The sequence below is a fragment of the Zingiber officinale genome, chromosome 11A (genome assembly GCF_018446385.1).
Source record: "Zingiber officinale cultivar Zhangliang chromosome 11A, Zo_v1.1, whole genome shotgun sequence".
Taxonomy (NCBI): domain Eukaryota; kingdom Viridiplantae; phylum Streptophyta; class Magnoliopsida; order Zingiberales; family Zingiberaceae; genus Zingiber; species Zingiber officinale.
This window is the reverse complement of record NC_056006.1, coordinates 22718018-22732437: the sequence shown is the minus strand read 5'-3', so window position 1 is coordinate 22732437 and position 14420 is coordinate 22718018. Positions and strand designations below refer to the sequence as shown.

The following is a 14420-nucleotide window of genomic DNA, read 5'->3' as shown; positions in this document are numbered from 1 at the left end:
CCTACACTCTCCCCCTTGGGACATCTCTCCCCCTTTTTGACACACATCAGAAAGAGGGAATCAAGGTCAAGAGTTTCTTCCTAATGAAAGTCCCATACCTTTCATTGAAACCCTTAACTTTCCCCTTGATACTAAACTCAACACTCAACTTAGTGACAATCCCATATCACTAATCCTCAAAAGTCTTAAGGAGTAAAAACTCCCCCTAAAAGTCAACTTCCCCTTGACTAATAGGTAAAACTCTCCCTAAAGGTCAACTCCCCCTTGACCATTGCACCAACAATGTCTTGGAGAGTTTCAAACCTTTAGAAACCCGAAACTCAACTCCCACAGCTGAAATTTCAGACCACAGTCGAAATTCAGCAAATTCAGCACTCCTGATCGGTCATCGGACCGATCAGAACCCCTCTGGATCGGTCCAGTGACCGATCCAGCCTTGGACAGACTCGAGTTCTGATTTCCTTCTCCCGAGATTCAGAAACTCACAACAAATTCCAGAAAATTCCAAAAATTATAAAATTTTGAGGATACATTCCTCATAACATATACTATCATGGAAAAATAGTTTTCTATGAAAATAACTTCCATTTTTCAATCTTGATACAAAGTTCAAAAACTTTGAAATAGTTCAAGTTTAACTCAACTTTGTATCACAATGTTCAATGATGAATGCAATCACTAAGATGGCTTCATCAAGGTTTTCTAAATCAATTTCAAAATGATTTTAAACCTTTTAATTTAGAATCATAATCTTAGGGCTAAATGTACATGACTTGTACACAAGCTTTCCCTATGATCCTCCATTTCTTGAATTAGGCTCATCTAGGTACAAGAACTATGCACCTTGATCCTAATTCATGATCCTAATATCTCACACACATCTAAAGTGTATCAAACATATCCATGGCAATTTTAATGTGAGATATGGGTTTAGGTATCTTAGACTAAGGTCTCATGCATTTTCTAAACACAAATTTGATCTCAATATCAAAATGTGTTTTTCATCCTTAAATCAATTCAATTGATTATTAATGCAAGAGATGATGACATGGCATAAAATGGTATCATAAATGAAAACATGTGCCAATGTCATGATGTCATGGCATAAAGTTTGAAACTTAAATAAACATGACATAAAAACTAGCCTAATCATTATCATGACATTTCAAATGATAATAAAACTAAACATGATGTCATGACATGTGAGGGCAAACAATCATGGCAAGATTTAGCATAAATAAATATACCTAGATTACCTATCTAAGTATCCTTAACCACTTAGCTAACTTCAAATTTAATCCTAGATTGCCCCAAAATGCCAAAAACCTAATTTTGACACTTCTTGAACTCTAGATTAATTCATGCCACTTAAAGATCAAACTTATCCTCAAAACTTGGCATGTTTCATTTTTTTTTCGAGAGTTCTCTAGATTTTCCCAAATTGTGCCAATTGAGATTAAAAATGAAATTTCCAATCTTTAGGCACATTTAACTCTTCAAAGGAGTAAATGATAATTCAATTTCATTTTCAAAAGTTCTCAAAACCTTGAAAATGCTCCTTGAGTGTCAATTTCCTCAAAGTTGGGTTAACTACCCTTCTAATCGGAGTTGACACTCTCTAACCCATCTATGGGGTAGAGAAGATACTCCTAGGAACCCAATACCTATTAGAGCTCATTGGGTTCACTAAATATTCACTAGGGATAACTTCCCTAGCAACCCTCCTAATGACCCTCTTAGGCTTTAAAGCCTTGGTCATTTGGGACTCATCAAGATCAACTCTAGGGGTGACTCCCCTTGTGACCTTGGTGATGGTCTTCCTAGCCCTAGATTTTGTTCCATAATCGAATGGAACATTGTGATAAGTGGGCTTGACCACTTGGGATTTAGGTTTGTGACCCAAACCTTTCTTGTCCTTGGACATTGGTTTTTGACCCCTAGACCCTAGAGTCAAATCCTTAAGAGCCTTTTCTAGAGAATCAAGTCTTGACCTCAAGTCTTGGTTTTCTTTCTCTAATACCTCAAGTTTTGATTTATCATTTTTCTTTGAGGTATTCCTAGGCATGTGTCTAGATGATTTGGGATTTCTATCTAGATTTTCCTTAGCCTTAGATGAGTTAATTCTAGGGTTAGCATTTCTAGAATTGTTCTTATCTAGGCTAACATGCTTGGCTCCTAAGCACATGTATCGATTTCTAGTGTTAACATGCTTATCATTATTGACAATGGCAATAAGACTACTAGCATGCATCCTACTAGAATTGCAAGAATGAGCTTTAAATGTTACCTTAGGGTTTGCCTTAGCTCCCCCTTTACACGTGTTTGGCCTCTTGTCCTTGTGAGGTTGCCTCCCCCTTGGACATTGACTCCTATAGTGTCCCCGTTGCTTGCATTGGAAGCACACCACGTGCTTCTTGCTCTTGCATGTCGGGACTCCGGCTTCCTTGACCTTTGGTGCCGGTGGAGTCTTTCTAACCCTCTTTGGACACTTACTCTTGTAGTGCCCAAACATCCTACACTCAAAACACATTATGTGTAATTTGCTTGAAATCACAGTGTTTGAGTTACCTAGGGTTGTGGATGTAGATGACCTTTCTTCTTCATCCCTTCCGGAGGTAGATGCCTCTTCTTGCTCCGATCTTGAACAAGAGCTCTCCTCTTCTTCCTTGGATGTTGAGTAGCCCTCAACTCCCAATTCGCTTCCTCCATGATGTGAGCTACTTGGCTCACTAGGCTCCTCTTCATGGAATTTTGCCAAATTGTTCCACAATTCCTTGGCGTTGTTGTACCTATCTATCTTGCACAAAACATTATTAGGTAAAGCAAATTCAATAATTTTTGTTACCTCGTCATTGATTTCGGATTGTCGGATTTGCTCTTTCGTCCACTCCTTCTTCTTGATAGGTTTTCCTTCCTCATCCATCGGAGGGGAAAACCCTTCTTGTACACAAAACCAATTTAACATATTAGTCCTAAGGAAATACATCATCCGTACCTTCCAATATGTGAAGTTGTCGTGAGACTCGTAGAAGGGTTGAATCGTGACATCTTCTCCATAGAGATCCATCTCTAGCCCGTGCTCCCCGGGTGTTGATCCGTCGAAGAGCGGCCTCGCTCTGATACCACTTGTTGGGATCGTTCGTACTCGGCTAGAGAGGGGGGGTGTGAATAGCCGCCCCAAATTCTCGCGTTCTTCCTACAGTTAGGGTTAGTCGCAGCGGAAATACAAGGAAGAAACTGAGGAGAAGAAAAACAAACCGATGTAACGAGGTTCGGAGATGAACTCCTACTCCTCGGCGTGTCCGTAAGGTGGACGAAGCCTACCAATCCGTCGGTGGATGAGTCCCCGGAGAACCGGCTAAATATGAGCTCCTTATGGGTGGAGAAACCTCGCCACAACTACTTCTTGCAACAGCAAGATAAGGAGTACAAATACAAGAGAAGCAAAAAGTAAATACACAGCAAATGTAAACAACTCTTGCCTTCTTGTTGACTGTTGAAGAAGCAACAGCTTCTCAGACGCCAACCACAGCAGCAGCTCAGTCGGAGTCCTAGCCGAAAGAAGAAGCTCACGCGAAGCTTGCGAAGAAGAGCTCAACAAAGCTCAAGCACCAGAACAGCAGCTCTGTAGCAGAAAAGAAGGGAAGAAGCTCTAGCACAGAAGATGCCCTCGTCTCCTTTATACCTGCGAAGAAGAAACACAGAAGAAATCTAGCCGTTGCGTCGCAACGGCTAGTTCCTGGATCGGTCCACAGACCGATCAGGCTCCATGTGGATCGGTCCACAGACCGATCCATTCCCTAGCCTTTGCTTCTGTTCCGTCTCTGATCGGTCCATGGACCGATCAGGGAACCTCCTGATCGGTCCACAGACCGATCAGGGAACCTCCTGATCGGTCCACAAACTGATCAGGCGTCTTTCTCGCTGCTACTGATCACCTTCTGATCGGTCTGCATCAGTAGCACTCTGATCGGTTACTGATCGGTCACCAGACCGATCAGATAACTAGTGACTTGGTTTTTGCCCAAACCAAGTCCCAAGCCTTCCAAACCAACATTCGGTCAACCTCGACCTGTTGGTACTTCATTCCTAGCATCTGGTCACTCCCTTGACCTGCTAGAATTCCCCGCCAAGTGTCCGGTCAATCCCTTTGACCTACTTGGACTTTCCTCAACACCAGATGTCCGATCATCCCTGATCCATCTGGATTTTCCCTTGCCTGGCTTCACTCACCCGGACTTTCACCTGGCTTCACTCACCAGGATTTCCACACTGCCTAACATCCCAGTTAGGACTTTCTCACTGCCTAGCTTCACTCACCAGGACTTTCCAACTGCCTAACATCCCAGTTAGGACTTTCCCACTGCCTGGCTTCACTCACCAGGACTTTCCACACTGCCTAACATCCCAGTTAGGACTTTCTCCCCCCAAATCGCCGATCCCGACCCGACCTTTCCCCTCTCTGCCGACGCGAACCTCCCTTCCTTCTCGGTTCTCTCTCGCGGACAAGCGACGGCGACGGGAGCAAGGGTCCAGCTCCGGCGATCGTCGATCTCGACCCAGGGGAGCAGTCGCTAGCGCAGATCCGGACGTGGGTGATTTTCTCCAGCCCTAGGTGAGAGCGCTGATCTTCTCTCGGCGTCGTCGGCGCAGATCGGAGCTCGGAGCATAAGGGTTCCGATTCTCTCCTCCTCTGGTTTCCTTCAATCTCCGATTTCTTTCTTCTCAGCCGAGTCTGCCGATCCTTTTCTTCCCCGATCGACATCACTGGATTGAGTCGTGCCGCCCGATCGCCGGCGTGGAAGAGCAATTAGGGCTTCAAAGGTAAGCCATCGAAACTCTTCTTTCCTCTTGATTCATGGTTGGGTTCTTGTTGATTCATGGGTTAGCGCTCTATTCTGGTGTTGTGTGATCCGTGATCTCCATTGATTGAACCCTTCTTGATCCGATCAGGAGGCGAGGTCCTGTTCTGTGAAGGCGATCTTGGATTCCCTCTGTGTCGCTGCTGATTGAGGTCTCGGGTGAATTGGGAAAGAACTCCAGCAGAGGTTGCTGTGAGTTTTCTGATCCAGCAAGGTGAAGATCTGTTTTGGTTCTTGCTGTGGTGTTTTTGGCTTCGGCAGACACCTCATCCAGCCAGCTCAGTTTGGATCGGCAGTCATCCATACCTCAGTGTACTTGATACAGCACCTAGTTCAGCTGGGAATTGAGGTATGTGTAGGGATTTTGATACATGTGTAGTGTTGATTTAGGGTTAGGTTTGAAATGAATTGTGGTTGGAACATGTTATAGATTATGTGTTAGATGATTAGGTATGATCTTGATACCTATTGATAATTAATTATCATTAGGTTGTGTAGATTAATTAGGTTATATGGATTTAGGTTTGATTTGCTAATCTAGTGGTTGATTAGGGATTAGGAAACTATCCTTAGTCAACCGTTAGAAAGGTTGTGGGATATGGTTTAGGGTTGTTCCTAAATTTCTACTTAAGCTTTATTTAGCTATTTGTTAGTATTCTAGCTAAATAAAAGGTAAATGTATTTACACAGGACTCTGATTCGAGACGAGCATCTCGATATTGGATTAGGACCGGATTGTACCTTCTATTCGAGGCGGGTACCCTTTGACTTATCTTTTGATACTGTCTTATGATATGTATAGTTTATATATAGTTACTAGTGATAGGTGGTAGATTTATTTCTTCCCTGGTCTTAGCTAGTTGATACCTATCGCATGCTTCATCTGTTAGTTGCTTTACTTCAGGATTGGATATTTACCTCTTGCCATGTGTATATATGTTCATTGAGATGCATATCTATAGTGCTCTACTCTACTGGATTAGTTGCTTTACATGTGGGATACATGCTCTTGGATTCATGATACTTACATCATTGTTATATGTGATATCTTTGAGTTTATGCTGTTTATATCATGGTTATATATATGCGTTTACCTTTTGGGCACCCGCATATATGGAGGAGGCTATGTTCAGGTATGACATATCGTAGCATCATGCACCATCCCGCATGATTGCATGCCGGGCGATTGACGACTCCATTATTGTTGAGCTGCCTACGGCCACACGGCTCGCACACAACGTGACCACCGTGCATGGGTAGTGGCACACCTGTGGTGTGTATGGCGGTTGCTCAGAGCGCTCCGGGTCCGCTCATGGGTAGTGTGATCCAGCGTGGCATGACAGGATCCCTCCCCGTCATTGCATACCGGGAGTGCGCTCCCTCACTATGTTTGATGTAGGAGGATAGGTGTACTCGACAAAATCCCGCCCACTCGGCCACCATCGGGGTAGTGACGACAGAGTGCACGGTGTCACAACCTACTCGGTCTCGCCATCGCATGTGAGACGGCCGACTGACAGGGGTGACCATGTCATATCGCATCATATGCATGATTGCATTTATTGTGATTGTTGCATATTGGATGATGCACTTGGGTGATCATATGATTGACATGCATACAAGATACATGCGTATTTGTTCGACTATCTTTATCTGTATATGTCCACAATCATTCGCCCAAGCCTCGCAGGTGAGTACAGCTTATTTCAGTTATGCATTTCTTATTATTCTTGTAGTAGAATTACATGCTTCTGGTTACTCATTACAGTTTATTCAGCTATGCATACCTGTTATATTGTTAGGAGACTGTACTGTAGGTCCTATGGTTTAGGAGACTGTACCTTAGGATATTACTGGTAGTTATATGTTGCTGTACATATCTATTGGATTACCTGCTGAGTTCTTTGAACTCACCCCGTTGTTACTATTTTTCAGGTTGAGGCCGTCAGGAGAGATTCCAGTCGCTAGCCCCATTATCGCGAGGATTTTCTTTGTCGGATTATATTTTGCTTTTGCATCTTATATACTTGTATTGTGGGTTTGTATTGTGGACTTTACATTGCACATTCGGGTTTGCTACTTTTGTTTTCCGCTGCGGTTGTATTTCCATTACTTCGTGGATTTGTTTCTTCGTTGTAGTGGAGTAGGCTGTTTACATATATCTTCGAGGTTCTATATCGTCTTTCTTTATTAAACTGCGTGGATTGATCATATATTATATCTGTGTGGAATGTTGATATAAACTGCGTGGTTTGTTTCTTATTTGTATTGTATTATTCCGGCCGTGTGTGGCCGAGGTATAGAGATATATGTATACTGAGTTTCATATTATCCGCCGTACAGGGGAGATGCTGCCGAAATTTCTTCGGACATGGACTACCTGGGGCGTGACATTCTCACTGCCTGGCTTCACTCACCAGGACTTTCCAACTGCCTAACATCCCAGTTAGGACTTTCCCACTGCCTGGCTTCACTCACCAGGACTTTCCACACTGCCTAACATCCCAGTTAGGACTTTCCCACTGCCTGGCTTCACTCACCAGGACTTCTCCGACTACCTGGCTTCACTCACCAGGACTTTTCCCCGTGCCAAGTCTCCATACTTGGACTTTCCGCGTGCCAAGCTACCTGCTTGGACTTTTCCCCGTGCCAAATCTCCGTACTTGGACTTTTCCAGTGCCAAGTCTCCATACTTGGACTTTTCGCGTGCCAAGCTCCCTGCTTGGACTTTTCCCGAATCAGGTCAACCAGATCAACCTTGACCTAAGGTTGCACCTACAATCTCCCAAACACCTATTCTTGTCAAACATCAAGAATACAACTCTCTTCTTGTCAAACATCGTCAAACATCAAAACACAACTCGAGTCAGGTCAACTCGAGTCAGGTCAACCAGGTCAACCTTGACCTAAGGTTGCACCAACATTAACTGATCAAATAAATCATCTATTATGGGAAGAGGGTACTTGTTCTTAATTGTCACTTTGTTCATCGCTCTATAATCCATACACATCCGCATAGATCCATCTTTCTTCTTAACAAACAACACTGGAGCTCCCCATGGTGAATGACTAGGGCGGATGAAACCTTTGTCAAGCAGCTCCTAGAGTTGTTCTTGTAGTTCTTTCAGCTCTACTGGAGGCATCCGGTACGGAGCTTTGGAAATTGGACCGCTGCCAGGAACCAACTCAATTTCAAACTCCACTTCTCTGCTGTCTTGTCCTCTATCTTGACTGACTTGAGTTGCGTTTGTTGTGCCTTGATGTTGTTCAGATAGTGCTCAGCGACTAATACCCTGCTGACCAGCTCTTCACCAGTCTATGGTCGGTGAGTTCCACTACTCACATTAAGTGTTATTTCTGGTCTCAGCATTCGGAGCAGCAATCTGACTCGTTCCTTCTCTGCACTCACTAACTCTGGGCAGAGCTGAGCTAGCTTGTTGAATCTTTTGACTGCTTCTTCTACTGGCAGGTCACCTTGTCTGAATTCTATAAATTCCTCATAATGTTTATTGGTGATCCATTGGCGGAAGAATTCTTGGTAAAACTCTGTCTCAAAGTCAACCCAGCTCATCTAGTTGGCTGCTCTCTTGCTCTTAACTCTCTCCCACCACATACGAGCATCTCCAGATAGGTAGAAGGAGGCACACTTGACCTTCTCGACTTCTGGCCAGTCGAGAAGCTCCATTGTGCTCTCTAGTGTCTTGAATCAAGCCTGAGCATCCCAGGGCTCAGTCGTGCCTGAGAAACTTTCTGGCTTTAGCTTTAGCCACTGTATCAGATATGCTTCTTGTCTTTTAGGTGCTATGGCGACTTCCAGGGCAGCTGGTGGAACCTCAGTCACCACCGGGGTCTCCACATTGATAGTTGGGGGAGTGGGAGGTACTGGCTGCCGATTAGCCATCAGATTGGCAATCACTTGTTGCTGCTCTGCTACTTGTCTCTGAAGTTGAGCAACAACTTCAGAGAGATCAGGTTCAGTTGTTCTGGGCTCTTCGTTCTCCTGAGCTCGGTCCTCAGTACGAGCGGTACGGGGACGCCCTCTTCTTGCCATCTAGTCATGCAGAGAGAGAAAACCTGAAATCATCTCTGTACTCTCTAGACACATATATAAAACATAGAAAAACAAAACAAGAACTTTTATCTTACATAAGCACATTTAAGCAAATATTTCTAAGGATTTCTCTATACTGCAAATAATAAGGAAAGGCATAATAAAAAGAATTTAAGTACTTTCTTACTTGAAGACGGCAAGACTGATGCTGATGTGTGTGTGATGCTGGAGAATGGGAACCACTCTGATACCAACTTGTAACGACCACCCTCCTTACTACTACTCTCTAAGGGTGGACGCTACTTAACTACTCATTCTACTTAACTGATATTGCTTACTCTAAAGATAGTAACACTTAACCCCCTTTAACTGCTCCGGAAAATAAGAACAGAACATGTAACTTACAGTAACTAATGCATGCAATTCAAGTGTAATGACTGTATCATATCAAAATTTCCAGGCAACCTTAGCTAACAATAAGGAAAATAGTTAACCCATCAATGAATCCCCTAGTAGCACGAAATAGAAGATCTGATTCCAAAATTTTCTTATCAACTTAAATAAGGAATTAATCTTAATAAATTCTTTAGCAAGGTCCCAAGGCTTCCATAGTCTAGACATCACACATCCATCTCACACCTCCTTGTCGCCTTCCTTCACTGTAGCTTTCCTTTTCCTTTATTTGCAGTAAGAGGAAATCCAACTATAAGAGGATATTTAGTAAGCGCTATCTAACTCGCAAAACTCGGATATGCATGTGTACAAAAGGGAATCTAGAAACTGAATGCTTTAAAAGAAAAGCTGCTCATGCTCATCTAATAGCAAAGGAACCGAAATCAAAGAAATCAATATTGCAAAGCTAAAAGACCGGCTTGTCATACCTGTCAAGCTAACAGAGGAATCAAAACAGACTGAAATGCTAAACATGTAAGGCTGCTCATGCTTGCAAATAGCAGTAAGAAAGTCTAAATAGCATGCTAGAATAAAAGAGCTAAACTTGCTGGTTTTTAAACCTATGTAAAGCTTATTTCATTTATTCCCAAACTTATACTCTTATACTTCAAAATAATAATTTCTTGGGCCCAGGCTTAGTACTATTGTGCGCTCCCTAATAGAAACTGAGGTAGCGAGCCACCAGTCCTACGAAGGTAAAGACCTTGGTCTTACCAGGGCCAAGACCTCGGAATTGGTCACCTGGATTTATTTAACGACAACCTCGGAAGTCGGGTACTATCCTTTTCAAATAAAATACATATTATCTTTAAATACTCCTAAAATGAAGTGTCTCGGCATTTCTTCAAACACTTGGTGCATGCTTGATCTCAAATTCTGGAATTTGGGATTAAATTAAATCCTTGGTCTTTTCTTACTTATAACTATCAAATATGTGATCTGTTCATGCTCAATCACTCAACACGAACTAAAAACAAGCAAACTGGGATGCTAAAGGAACATCTAAAACTGTATGCTGGAGCGTAGGTAAGGCTGTCCGTGCTAATTGGAAAGCAGAAAAGGTCTAAACGTCATGGTTCAAATAAAGCTGTTCTTATTCATTGCAGTAACAGAGTAAACCAACATGGTACACTTAAAACCCGGTTGTTCATGCTCCCTAAATCAGTAACAAAACTAAAAACTAAAATACTAACATGCACAATCAAGAAGCAAGAAAACTCAACTAACGTGCTAAGGGTAAGGGGTTGTTCGTACCCCATAAATAGCAAAAGAAAATCTAAACTTACTGGAATTAGACTTCTATTAATTGTCTGTTGAAAAACTCAAACTAAAGAAGGAAACAAAGATCCGAAAACTACTCCTACTACAGGCGAGAGCACTTACCTATGTGTTCTTGAACTTACAGTCGAGAAGAGAAGCTTCTAAGGTTTCAGAGGCTTGAAATCTCGGCCTCTTCTTCGTGCCTACGGGTTCTCCTCGACGAGAGGGTCTCGAATTTGTGAAGAGCTCACGAAATTACCCCTTGGCCGACCGCCGGAGACGAAGCCCTAACTTCGACTTCGTTTTCGCCCGAGCAGCGCTGTCGCACGCGAGAGAGGAGAAGATGAGAGGGTTTTGGTCGTGAGGAAATAACCTGATTCCTTTTTATACCAATGGTTATTCTCGGTTTCGGTTATTACTTAAATTTATTTCGCCATCACTTTGATCACGAAACACCTGCTTGAGCGCTTGGCTATCGCGCTTCGCTTAAGTCTTGTATCGGGTTGAAGGTCGTGGGCTCGAACCTTGGCCGAACCTCTTTATTTTTTACAACTTCTTTCTTTTGGTAAAAATATCAAACTAACTCCGAAATTTTCATAAAAATACTATAAAAATTCCTAAAATTTTCTAGAATATTCCTAAAGTATTTCTAAATATTTATAAGCACTTTTAGAACTCCAAACAATGAAATTTGGGGTGTTACACTTTCGCAGAGTTGTAGCTTCCGATTCGACTTACCTCTTGTGGTGGCAGCATGCTAAGCAGGTGGAATTCTGCCTTTCCGTTGGCGACAGAATCGGCTTGCTCCTTCTTGCTCCACGTGTTTTCTTCTTTATCTTTTGGAACTGCATGGTCATATTTCATAATTAAGCAAATGTCAAATTCTGTCTTGAAAAATACCTCCATCCGACGTTTCCACGTCGTGAAGTCTCCGTCGAACTTCAGGGGATGAATATTCGCTCTGGCCATCGTCTTGATCGTTGTGCTTCAGTCGGCGGTTAGTCCTTCTGAGGCGGTCTGGCTCTGATACCAATTGTAGTTGCAGCGGGGGCTGACAAGAGGGGGGGGGTGAATTGCTTCTGAAAAGATAAAGTATACCTTCCTCGGAGTTTTCAACTCAAAATAAAAGCAATAGTAAATAATAACAAATAAATTAACAGAAACGAAAAGAGACTCAGCTGTTTACTTGGTTACAACCAAGAAGGTTGTTAATCCAAGGCAGTAAGAAAAAAGTGCACTGAAGAATCTCCTTCTCTGAAGGCGGAGAAGCATTTTACACTTTGGAAGCTTAGAACTATTGCTAAGAAAGACTACACAGTTGATTGCTTGAGTTGTTTTATATTTCCTAGCTCCAGAGGCCTTTATATAGCTCCTGGAAAGTCTATCCCGAGGGTCTAAGGCGCCTCCAACAAGGTTCAAGGCGCCTCCAGCTCGGTCAGCTAATAAAACTTTATCCGCAGCACAAACGGTCATTTTGACCAGTCGGAGGAACCTCAAACCATATTGAAGGCGCCTCCAGTGTGGAGGCGCCTCCAATGCTGTTTGAGGCACCTCCAAGGTGGAGGCGCCTCCAGCACTGGTTTAAGGCGCCTTGACCTTTATTTTCAGCCCACTTTCTCCTTTGCTTTAACTTCCGACGCTCCGATCTTTTGGGTGATTACGACCAACCAGAATAGAGCTAACCCGAACCCAATTCCCGACCTTCTCCTCGAGCAGTCTTCCTCCCCGGCTTAACATCCCTCGAACGCCGCCGCGCACGTTCTTCTCGCCCACCGGTGTACTCTTCCGCAGCTCTCTCGTCCTTCGGATGCATCGAGCCCGTCGACTCCCATCCTGTGCCGTCCTTCTCGCTAGCTGCGTCTTCCACTCGACTTCCTGCGCTCCTAAGCTCCTGCACACTCAGACACAGGGATCAAACACAAAACATGACCAAACCAATTTGATTGATCACATCAAAACTACCACGGGATTCAACATTATATTCATCTCAAGTATCTTTTACAGTATATTTTTAGATTATATGAAAGGAGAGAAATCACGAATCAACTTATAAAAGACTATCAAATAGCTAGGGGATGAGAAAATTTTTTTCTAAGGATATGTGTCTATCGAGTATTGATCCTATCCTATTATAATAAATTTATCATCCTTATATAAATGAGACATTCCGTGAAGACTAAATTCGAATCTTATTAGATCATCCAACACTCTTCACTAAAATATTTAATTGATCGAATCATACCTAGTTATACCTAGTTTGTCAAGATCTGCTTTAATCTTATGTAGTTTTGATCGAATTTGCTATTGGAACATAGAAACATATACGAGTATTTTAGATATTAAATTATAGGTACGATTGTTTTAATATATTTTTTAAAAAAATGTTCTTTTATGATATAAAATGGTTAAGGAAATAATTTATAATATAAAAAGCGCAAGCAAATTATTAATTCAAATTTATCTCCTCTAGCACTTATGCATGTTCCTCGATGCTTTTCTAAGATAACTTTGGCTTTTCCATCACGAATCTTTTTCCCTTTTTTATATATTTATATATTATTTCTTTTTTGCAACTTTTTTTTTAGCTTTTATCCATCTTTTAGCTTTATATATTTTATCGTTACCGAGGAACATTTGAGTCGAATCCAAATTTGAGTTGAGTTCTCACATTGGATTATTTTTAGGACTATAAATGAGACAAGTTAAACTTGATTTATTTAAATATTATGAGTTGTCAATTTAAATTTATTTATTTTTAAAATTTTAAATTTGTTTGGTTATATAGACTGATCTGGGAAAAGAAAAGTGGGCTTTGGATGTGAAAGGGATGAGCTAGTATTTTTTTTATAAAAAATAATCAATGTGTAATAAATTAAATAGTGTTTGTTTTAATAAAAATATTTTTACAATATGTAATAAAAAAAATTCTTTGATGGACTAGAGTCTTAGACAACAATTAAGAAGATTCAACCCAATTGAGTTTGAAAATTACAAGCTTATTTATTTATTTATTTATTTTAAAAGTTCTTAAACATTAACAAATTAAAAAAATGTATATACATTTTATTTATTTAATTTAATAACTTATTCAAACTTAATTAATTGACCTTAACAAACGTAAATAAACTTCAAAACTTAATAAGAAGAGCATTAAGTTCATTTAAAGCCAGACGAATTTTTAGGTAATTTGACATAACAATCCAATTATTTACTAATTACAAAGCTTGTCCATTTTACTGTGATAAGAGTAAACAATTACCCAAATGCATGTTCATCTACTAATTTCGAGGTGATTAAGTTAATTAATTCAAAGTCAATGAATTAGCTTAACCACAAAGCACTTCATTTTTAAAACATTCCGTTGTCTCAAAAATTAAGTAATTTTAAATTTATTAAGAGTATCCGCATTGTCATTAATATTTTCATGCGTATTAACATATGTTACTTTTAAAATTTTTTTTTTTAATCTATACTTATTAATGTGTTCAAAGAATTAAACACATTAATGTTACAATAGTCAAAAAGCATGCCACTTTGATGTTAATGGTTCAGATATGAACGGTGGATGACATTTTACTAGTTGAAAATAAATAATTTTAAATTTATTTCCGAATTTTTCTTTATAATCTAGGCGAATTATGAATTTATGGTAATAAGGCCGTTAATTCCAATCTCGTGATTATGGTAAAAGGATATGGGCAATTTCGTCATTCAAGAGAGAAATTCGAAATCTGGGAAGGAAAGTGGAGGACGTGGGCGGTGAGCAACGCCGAACTAACCGACAAGGTGAGCGG

The 14420-nt window shown here is 41.1% G+C and overlaps 1 long non-coding RNA gene across 2 annotated transcripts; it reads left to right on the top strand.

Moving 5' to 3' along the window:
* Positions 1-4447: 4447 nt before the first annotated feature.
* Positions 4448-6835, top strand: LOC122032301. 2 transcript variants are annotated; one of them, XR_006126027.1, is made up of 3 exons: positions 4448-4824; positions 4954-5211; positions 6798-6835. It is a non-coding gene; the product is annotated as an uncharacterized LOC122032301 (long non-coding RNA). The 2 variants fall into 2 exon arrangements; XR_006126026.1 differs by lacking the exon at positions 6798-6835 and adding an exon at positions 5553-5583.
* The last annotated feature ends 7585 nt before the right edge of the window (positions 6836-14420 follow it).